Consider the following 9,957-nt stretch of genomic DNA (forward strand, 5'->3'; position numbering starts at 1 on the left):
AGGCGTCATTTGAAGGATCAAGCTCGACGAAAATGGTTCACATTAGTGAATATTAATGCCATCTCTTAGAATTTTCAGGTACTTATCAGACTGCCTAGTACTATTTCAAAAAACTGAAAGTTGTTCTAAATATTGAGCTAAACTCGCGACCAAGACAAATCGGGAAAAGAAAGTAAATCTGAAATTTGAACTGTAGTTCGATTATTAAAAATTTAACAGTGATTGAGTTTACAAGATGATTCTAGATCTGTTCAAAGTGGTATAATTTACATATTTTAACGTTAAAATTTGAACTAATTCAATTCGGAAGCCTTAGTAGAGACACAAGTGTAATTAATGGTTTCTTAAATGAACGCCTTTATTCAGTTTCAAAATCTTTTTGAAGTATTATTTCATTTACAATTATAATTGTTTTATTTTTTTATCTGTATTTCCAAGGTAAAAGTATTTCATTTTGATTCTTAAAGAACAGGATTTTACAAAAATTTTAGGAAAAATGGTAATCAGTCTAAAAGACATTTAAAAAATCCGAAAAAATTTTTTAAGTAACTTAAAAAGATTTGAAATAATTTAAAAGAGAGTTGATACTTTTGATGATTTTAAAATGTTTTGAAATGTTGACTTTTTATTTTGAAAAATTACATAATTTTAAGAGGAAGTATAAAAATTTGGCACCGCTGAAAAAAATCCCTAAAGGGATGAACGAAAAATCCTTAAAAATGAAATTTCCGGCACCTGAATAATAATTTTATAAAAATTGTATTAAAAAATACATTAAAAAACACGTGCGCTTTGAAAGAAAAGAATGTTCTGTCTAAATTTTCTTCGTACCTACATAAGAACATTTTCGAAACAAACTTTGCAGGATTCAATTCAACGACGATTTATATCAAGATTTATTTTTATTATTTTTTTATTAATGAAAAATTCGATTTTTCAGAACTTTTAATTTTTTTCTAAATGTTATGCACATTTTCAAACAAAATTTCTCATGCAGAAATATATATTCGATCATTGTATTTTCAATAAATAAATAATATTTAATAACCAATTTTTTGAATTGTTTAAATTCATGAATTTTCTAGTTCGGATATTTTATAATTCAGCCATTTTCTTTAGGGATTTTTAAAATTCGGTAATATCTTATTGTCCGGAATTTTATTTAGTTTATTTTTCGTTAATTCTCCAATTCGACTTTTATATTTCGGGACTTTTATAATTTCGGGAATTTTATTCTTTGGTTATCCTTCAATTTACGAATTTTACAGTGTCGGGAATTTTATTTTTCGGGATTTTTCAGTCGCTTTTTCCAAACAAAAAATTCCCACATCACTGTAAAAATTCCGAAATCATAATATTGTCGAAATATAGAAGTTCCGAATTGGAAAATTCTCGACAATTAACAATCTTACAGAATTTGAGAATTGCCGACAGAAAATTTCCAAATTATAAAATATCCGGGCTAGACAACTCCCTAATTTGAATAATTAAAAAATAGTTTGTTCACAAATATTTTTTTAAATAGATTAATAAAATACTTATACCAAAGAAAAAGCTTTTTGAATGTTTAAAGTGTCTCAAAATTATTGTTAGAATTTAAAATAACAATAATTGAACAAATGTATTTTTGAATAAAAAACATTGTTTGAAAATGTTCATTGTATTTTTGTACATTACAGAAAACTCTCGAAAAAATAAAATTATTATTTAAAAAAATGAAAATAAAAGTCGCGTTAAATTAGTCTGAATTGAATCCTGTAAAGTTTGATTCAATTGAATCTCATGTGTTTTTAAATTTATGTTTATATCACATTTTTATACAGTTATTGTTATTTTAAATTAGTACGATAATTTATCAAAATTAAACATTAAACAAAATTCCTATAATAAAAATATTTGATTATTATATTTGTAATAAATAAATAATATTGACCACAACACTGTTTTCTCAATTTCTGCAATTCGGTAATTTTCTAGTTTGTATATTTTATCATTAGACAGAATTCGGCCTGGAGTTTTATTATCCGGGAATTTTCAAATTCGATAATATTGTAAACTGTCCATAATTTCATTATTCTACAATTTTTAAATTCCGGATTTTCAGGTTTCAGAATTTTATAATTTCGATATGTTCGTCTAATTTTGTTTGCTAATGCGAAACGTAATCTGGCTTGGAACTGCCGTCTTAACATCTAAAAACCGGAAGAAAAATTTTTATATCACTTGGTATTATAATTATATTTTTATAAAAAGTTTTAAAAATCCATAGAAATTGCAGACCATAAAAATAAAAATAAAAAATAAATAACATTAAAGAACTATAAATAGACAATATATAGAATGAAAATTAAAAGTAATAATTTTGGAAATATTGGGAAATATATGAAACCGTAATATAAATTATTCATCGACTTTTATTTGTGGTATTTATTAAAAAAACCATGTTTTGCAAAGTTATAACTTATAAATGTAAAAATGTTTTAATTGGCAATTTACTAAATTTACTTTCAATCCAAATGGTTCTTGTCCGAGCTAAGTAACCATTAGTGCGCCTCGAGGGGCCTCCTGAGAGTTGCTTACAGCGCTCCAAGTGGCTTTTGTCGAATGGTGCTATAGCCATGGAGCGGTGGGTAGAGGGGAACTGACAATTTTCGCCGGACACGCCGTCTATATTTATCGCGGGTAACTAAGCCCGCACCGCATCTACGTTTCTAATATCTTTGGTACTGAGTTGAAGAAGACTGTACCGCCAGCGCTCGATTCGGCCGAAACAATAGACTGCCCGACGGCTGGGTTAAGGGGCTCGATGGGAACCTTGTGGCATCTTTTACCCAATTTTTCAATTACTTTGACTGACTGAGCACGAGTTCAAGTGAAAAGCGAATCAAAATTAATTTGCACAAAAAAGCCAGTTTTTTGGTTTTAATTAGAAAACTAAAAAAAGCTATAACTTTTTGCCTGGGAGAAAAAGATGTGCAATGAAATTCTGCACCTATATATGGTCTTTAAAAATTAAAATTAGAAACTATTTCTGAAAGCCTCCATGGGTCCTCCCACACCCAGCGAAATAAGTTTATGTGCCCTTCTTCGATCCGGCAGCTCAGTTACTTAATTATTCGTCATTATTTATCACTTTCCTGAACAAATTATTTTAATGAATAAAAATAATATACGTCTTTATTGTCCTTCATAATTCGCAACGTTTTCGAGCATATGAAACACGAGTATTAGGGTACCTTTTCACGGAAACCTGTTTTGAATTAATCGTTAAATTAATCTTAGAATGATCTACCGAAGTATTGCGCTACCCTAGTGAAAGTTCAAGGTACGCTTCTGACTAAGGGCATGTGCAGTTTGGTGCGCGACCCTAACCATAATTCACTTCAACTATTCAGCAATCAACCTCAGGCAACGAGCGAGATCATCTGTTGAAAGAGTTCATTTATTTCTATATTTTATAAATTTTACCTAGTCCTTAATCTCGGTAAAATAGTGTAGAACCCAGAAGGAGGGAAATAATTGAACATAACACGTATTTAAACAAATAAATTCGTTTATTGCAGTGTTCCTTATAACGTCGGCTTGGTTACAATGACGTTATCTTAACCTATTTTCTTACACATCTTACAATATTGTTCATTCTTACGAGAGCTTTCATTAATACTGGCGATATTCTTCAAGGTTTGACGTAGCAATAATTTAGTCTTATTAATTCTAACTTAATAATGAATCAAACAATTATTCATATGCGGTTTCTCTGATTCAAAAGTGGTATTCTACATTAACAAAGAAAGCTGGTCGGTGCCTGAGCAGCGTACCCGAAATAGTATAATCTAATGACGATGTCTCGGAGCCTGGATGGCGTTACCGAGTGAATAAGATCAAATCACGATATCTCGGAGTCTGGACGGCGTACCCGAGTAAATAAATCAATATCACAATGTCTCGGAGCCTGAACAGCGTACCCGAGCTAATAATAACAATAATAATAATCAGTTTGCAATGTCGTACCCGAACAACCAATAAAAATCAAATACAATGTCTCGGAGCCTAAACAGCGTATCCGAGAAAATATAGACAATAATAAAAAGATAAGCTCGGAGCCTGTGCAGCATACCTGGGAAAAACAATATAAATAACAATATAAATGGAAAGGAGCCTTTGCAAGCGTACCCAAGCAACAAAAAGAATATAAAAATAATCTAGACCCTGGAATAGCGTACCTAGACGAGTCAAAACTGCGGACCTCTATTCTTCAAGAGCAACCACTCTGAGGAATAATTCCGGATGCGTGGACGACGGTTTCCCTTTGTCTACGTTATTTTTTATAAAAAAAACTTCCATTTTGCGGAGTTTTTAGGTTTTTTTCATGTTTAACAAATTCTTGAACATGTATCGAAAAATTAACAGAATATTATTGTTACCATTCTTTTCTATATTAAAAAACGAAAAAAAATTCTCTACCTTAAAATTGTTATACTACAAGTAGGAAGCATTGTGCCACGGTACAAGTTTGGGGTTGCATTCAACCTCGGTGGACTGTTAGAGGATGAGCCACCCTTCTAGAAATAATCGATTGGAAAGGATTTGCGACGATTAAGAGTGATCAAAAGTTGTATCGGTGTAAATTGTTGCTTACTGTGTCAATTGTTCACAATCGCATTCAATCGTATTGAATTGACTGAATGCACTTGCATGCAATGCGCCCTCTGCAGTTTTCGATTGTAACACATGACGCGCACGCTTTTATTGGTTAGAAATTAAATTTTTAATAGTTTAACAACAATTTTAAGAACAAAAATTAGAATGTTTGTTCAGCCGGTATACCGAATGAAAAATCGATAATATCTGGGGTTATAACAACATGCAAAAATCATGCCGTTTCACGGATGCGTCAGTGATATAGTGTGATTATCAAGTAGGTAGTAGTAGTTTGATTTAGTGGTTATATTGTTGTAAAATCTTTATTTACTTCTTTCTGCATTCATATTGTAGACATTTGTTTGTTTTAAAGAGTAAAAACCCGCTTGCAAATAATTATAGCAATATCAAAATAATGTAATGACAATATTAACCTCTTACTCAAAATAATAGATACCCAATTGAAAACGATTGGAATCATTATAGAACCTAAGATGGCGCTAATATTTTTATACTCCTGCTGAATAAATTCTAGGTAACTCATAGAATTTTTTTAAATTTTTGTAGAAAAACTTATCCAATAATTGTAGGTTTCTTGCAATACAAGAATTATAATTTTTTTTAAAAGTTTGATTTGAAATGCTCGAAATTTTCTAATTTTAAATATTTAAAATATTCAATTTTTGACATTTAAAATAATTTGATTTGTCTATGCCTAATCTTAAAATCATATATTCGTAGTCTTTCATGTAACAGTATGGACATTTTTCTACATTTTAGCATATCAAAGAATAAGAGTTTGATTTTAAATTAAAAATTTTTTTGAAACTGAGTTTGGAATGCTAAAATTAAAAAAATTAATAAGTTTACTATCAAGCAGTTTAGGAGCCCGAATTTTAAAAAGTTCATTTTTTAAGTATCTGAATTTGTACTTATTCAAATCAAATCGCAACAAGATTAAACATGTACATTTTTTATTACTTCAATTTCACATGGCATAATTTGTAAATATACAACGTTACAGGCTTCTGAAACACGAAATAGCTGGTTTCAAATGTTTTAATTATACATTTAAAATGCTCAGTATTTAGAAAACTTCTACTTCGAATGGTTTAATTTGCAATTTAGTCTTAAATACTTTAATTAAAAAAAGTTCAACTTTGAAAACTAAAATATTGAGTTTTATTCTGTTCTAATTTTCTGTGTATATTTTTTTACAAGGAAATGATTCCTCTTCGATTTTAGTGGCTACCTTGTGAATAATAATAAAAGTAAATTCACTGTTATATTTAGAAAGTTGAATTCTTCTTCTTCTTTATTCATAATGTGTCCCCTAAGGGTTTACATGACTTCCATTCCTTACAATCTTTCCGTTTACATCTATACATTTTTTACAATCTTATCCTTTCTATAATTATTTACAACTATTTACATAAAGTCTTATATCTAGTTCCTTATTTCTATTTCCTGCGATAGCGCAATTTAGGACTTATTAGTAAGCCAGTGAGCGAGCGAACGAAAGCGAGAGTGCAAGCGAGAGAGAGAGTATGAGAACGCAAACACATCTTAGTCTACTTATCTTTTACTTTACCATTACTTACAATTTTCACGCTTCTATTCTAAGCGACTTCCGTTTCCTTTTTCTTTCACTTTCTTTATACCCCTATTTACCTTTTTCACGTGCATTCTTTCATTCTCCCTCATTCGCTCCCCTAGCACCCTCTAACTCCTTCATCCATTCTTCTCCTAATCTATCTTCGCCTAGAATCTTAACCACATTTTCTTGCCAGCTTCCTTTATCTTCCATTCCTCTCCTACATCCTTCCCATACATGCTCCCATGTTTCCTCCTCCCATTCACATATTCTACACCTTCTGTTCTCTTCTTTTTCCCAGTACATCCCCTCCCTTACCTCGTCTCCCAGTCTAAATCTTGCTATTCTGGTCCACCTTCTCCCTTACCATCCCTTTTCTAAATACTTTGGCAGCCCTTCCTTTTTTATCATCTTATACCATTTATTGTATTTTGATTCCTCAATCGCCCCCCATTAGAAAGTTGAATTAATAAAAAGATTTTTTATTGAAAGATGAATTTATGTGTTAATAATGGTTAGAAATTAAGAATTGAGACCTCTTCCTGTTAAAAAAATCTTTTATCTCTAAAAGAAATGGCATTTTTATCAATAATAGAATCATACTTAAATCGATTTTTTGAATAAGTTTCACGTTCTTGAAATATTCGTTCAATGTTTTCAGTTTGAAATTAGTAAATACTTTAAGTTTTAAATTATCGATTGAAGAATATTCAATCATCAGAGTTTTAATTTCAAATTATTCACTTCATAATGGTTTTCAGTTTTGGGTATTCAGTAGTTATTTTTTTATTTTTAATTTCTGCATTTTAGTTTTTATCGTGATTTTGTACTATACCCTTCTTTTTGAAAGGTTTAAATTTGAATTATTAATTTTTTAACGATTTAAATCTAAAGAAAAATAATTTTCAATATATTGATTAAAAATTATGCAATTCTTAACGAATTTAATTGAAAATTAATCAATTTAAAACGCTTGTAATGTAAAATTATTGCATTTTATTATTAATGTTTGAATTTTATATTTTATTGTGATTTGATACTATACCATTATTTTTCAACGGTTTCAATTTGAATGATTAATTTTTTAACAATTTAAATTTAAAGCCAAATAATTTTCAATACATTGATCTACAATTATACAATTTGTAGTGCATTCAATTACAAATAGTTCAATTAAAAACGCTTGTAATTTAAAATTTAAATTTCATTGCGAAGGCTCTAAAAGTCTTTAATCTTGAAAATGATTGAACATTTATATTTGGAATTTGTCTTATTTTTAAAATTTTAAACATTTTCAAGCTAATTTTTAAAATTTTCGTTTATTTTTTTATCTCAACCGATTTCAAAACCTATAATCCTTTATAAAATGTTGACTACAATAACTAAACCAAGAGCGCATCATAGTAACAAAACAAAACAATTTTGCTGCTTTCACTAATTTAAAATCAACTTTTTTATTTTTATCGCGTGTCTGATTTTATACTTTTAATGTATAATACTGTTAGCACACGTTTTATCGTAGCACCCATTTCGTCGGGTAAAAATTATCTATAAAATTTTCATTAACTTTATTTTGTAATATACACTGTTTTCTTACGATCCGGAGGGAAATTATCGGTCAAACTAATCCAGCAGATGGTGCCAAAAATTAGGTCTGGCTTTTTCATGAAATTACATTAGGAAAAGCAAAAAGAATTAAAAACTTGATGCTGGCTGCAAATAAACCAGAAAAGATATATGAAATAATAAGAGTAACTATTACTAATTATTTAAAAAAAGAAACAGTCATGAAAATATGCAATTTAATATAAATAAAATTTAATTTTGAGACAAATTTTGAAAGTAGTTCGAACTTTATATCTCTATGATTTATTTTGCTCATATTATTGATTTTATTATTTGTTAAAGTTGAAAAAATTATGTATTGTTAAAGTTATTAATGCAGCCAATGAAAAAATTAATAATATTAAAGAATAAAATGAGAAAAATATTTAAAACATTTACATGATCAGAAGAATTAATAAAAAATATATGACGTATATCCAATAGTAATATGAAAATAATTGAAATATGTGAGACTAAATCTTAATTTGCACAGTAAAGAATCGTTGCACTTTTAAAATCTTTAAAATTTCAAGTTTTGAAAAAAATATTTGTTTAAAGTAATGGTAATTGTTATTAAAATGTTTGAGGGAATAATTTGGTAAAAAGTCAATCACAAGACTAATAAATGAGAAAATTGATTTAATATTATATAATATAATGTATATATTTATTTAAATTGAACCGAGCATCATATATAGTCTAAAAAAAAGTGGCTTCGCGGTACATTCATAGAAACTTTTGAACACACACACACACACGAGGTCTTTACAAAAAATACGCGGATTGATGCCATAAAAAAAATTTACTTTATTGGGAAGTGACACGTCTGGGATTCCTTCAAAATACTCTCCTCCCCAACGCACACACTTATCCCAACGGTGTTGCCACTTGTTGAAACAGTCCTGGTACGCTTCTTTTGTGATGGCTTTCAGCTCCTTCGTCGCATTTGCCTTAATCTCCGAAATCGATTCAAATCTTCTTCCTTTAAGGGGTTTTTTTAGTTTTGGAAACAAGAAAAAGTCACAAGGAGCAAGGTCAAGTGAGTATGGGGGGTGGGGAAGAACAGTAATCGAGTGTTTGGCCAAAAACTCACGAGTTCTGAGTGCTGAGTGAGCTGGAGCGTGGAACAAATTTCGCAGTGACGCAATGCATCTTCAATTTTTCGGTCAAAATCTCGTAACAAGATCCAACTGATATTCCACAATCTTCGGCAAGCTCCCTAATGTTGATTTTGTCAACGTGTGGGTCGTCAGTTCACGTTGAAGGACGCTCAGGACGCTCATCATCGTCAATCGACTGTCGGCCACCCTTAAAACGTTCATGCCACTTGAAACAAGCAGTACGCTTCATGGCAACATCACCGTAGGCCGTGTTAAGCATGGGAAATGTTTCAGTTGCAGATTTTCCGAGTTTCACACAAAATTTCACAGCAATTCGTTGCTCTTTCAGACTGTCCATTTTACAATCCGACAAACAAAAAAAAACACTCTTTACTTAAAACCATGTAGCTTATCAACAAATGAAGATATCTGCGACTTGAATACCGCGTTTTAAACAGCTAATCTGTACGAACTTAGCGACACCAAGTGGATTCTCCTGAAACCAACTCGAGCCGCGAAATTCAAACAGTCCGCGTATAAGTATGTATGTATGTTTGTATATAAAATAAAAAGTTTATCATAAGGACAACCGCAGGATTTCGCCTGGAGCGAGTGCTAATCTGCAAAACTGCAACCGATCACAGCGAAAACCGGTAAAATTTCAGTTATAACCGCGTCTCATTCCCGTATGATAGGTGGTCAAAGTCTGTGACGGAATCAATACTGCGATCCGGCAAAATTCTCGTGCACTCTGATCACACGGAGCGACCCAAGGACGGCCACATTCTGCATTTTTTCCGTAAGTGTTTTAGCATATTATTGACACGCTGGGATACTTTTCAGGCTATTAAACAGTGAAAGAATGGCACCTCCAAGAGCGCCGATTATAAGGACGATTAGTTTAACAGAATATTCAGAGTACAATCGTCGCCAATCCCTTATAAGGTTTGTATACATCTCTTTCTCTTAATTCTCCTTGGCTATGATGTTTTTGTCAGCTGGTGCCGAAAATTCGAT

Source organism: Belonocnema kinseyi, chromosome 6 (genome assembly GCF_010883055.1).
Source record: "Belonocnema kinseyi isolate 2016_QV_RU_SX_M_011 chromosome 6, B_treatae_v1, whole genome shotgun sequence".
Taxonomy (NCBI): Eukaryota; Metazoa; Arthropoda; class Insecta; order Hymenoptera; family Cynipidae; genus Belonocnema; species Belonocnema kinseyi.